Source organism: Crocuta crocuta, unplaced genomic scaffold (assembly GCF_008692635.1).
Source record: "Crocuta crocuta isolate KB4526 unplaced genomic scaffold, BGI_CrCroc_1.0 scaffold943, whole genome shotgun sequence".
Taxonomy (NCBI): domain Eukaryota; kingdom Metazoa; phylum Chordata; class Mammalia; order Carnivora; family Hyaenidae; genus Crocuta; species Crocuta crocuta.
In genome coordinates this window covers 209,256-210,290 of record NW_027528208.1, presented here as the reverse complement: position 1 = coordinate 210,290, position 1,035 = coordinate 209,256, and the positions used below count along the sequence as shown (strand labels likewise).

At 47.5% G+C, this 1,035-nt stretch overlaps 1 protein-coding gene across 5 annotated transcripts in view; it reads right to left on the bottom strand.

The window, feature by feature from the left end:
* Positions 1-1,035, bottom strand: part of FTSJ1 (FtsJ RNA 2'-O-methyltransferase 1) — an 8,870-nt gene that overhangs the window by 7,385 nt on the left and 450 nt on the right. The window lies entirely within an intron of this gene.

The following is a 1,035-nucleotide window of genomic DNA, read 5'->3' as shown; positions in this document are numbered from 1 at the left end:
CGTTGACCTCCCACTGCTGCCACCCATGCTCCACACTTAGCCCCGTGACTCTCACTTTGACTCCTTCTCCACCCACCATTAACATCTCAGTGACCATCTCCTCAGCCGACTTCAGGGCCCCTAGATTCACACAGCCCTATCATCCCACTGTCAATCCCTTGCTTTCACCCTCATTATCCTAATACTGTCTCAGTGTACTCCTCACCCCCTTAATCTCTCTCCACGCCATTCCCCACTAAGCCCTGAAGTGATTAGGTCCCCTCCTTTATTACTACATCCTTATCAACCTCCATTAATACGAAGAGGATCATGACCTATTAACTCCCCCATTAAGTTCTCAATTACTATGATTTATCAGCTCCCATTAACTCAGCCCTCCAATTGATCCCTCATAGATCACGCCATTAGCCCCCTGTAACCCCTTCATTACCACATGTTAATCCCTGATGACCACACATCAGTTCCCCATTCTCCCTCAATACCCACCTTGCCCCCTCAATTATCACTTTTTACAGTTTCCAATTTTTATTTATTTTTTGAGAGAGAGAGAGAACACGAACGAACAAGCTGGGGAGGGTCAGAGAGGGAGGGAGAGATTCCCAACCAGGCTTTGCGCTGTCAGTGATGAGCCCATCATGGGGCTCAAACCCACAAACTGTGAAATCATGTGAGCCAAAACCAAGAGACGCTTAACCGAGCCACCCAGGCACCCCATCAATAATCACTTGATGATCATACCCCAGCGGCTTACTATTACCCTCCCTTTGCTCACTCTGTTCCCATTAAGTCCACAATTGCCATGCCATGGTTACCTAAACCCTTTGACTAAAACCCACCTTCAACCTCTCATTCACTTTTCTTTGATCACTGACCCCATTAGTTCCTTGATCATGACTCCCACCGGCCTCTATTATCCCCTCCATTGCTTCACCATTAGCCTTTTGATTTTTATTGCCTGCAGCTCTTCATGAACCTGTTTAATACCATACCTCCAGCAATCCCTCAGGGATCACGCCCCATCGGCCTCCAATTATC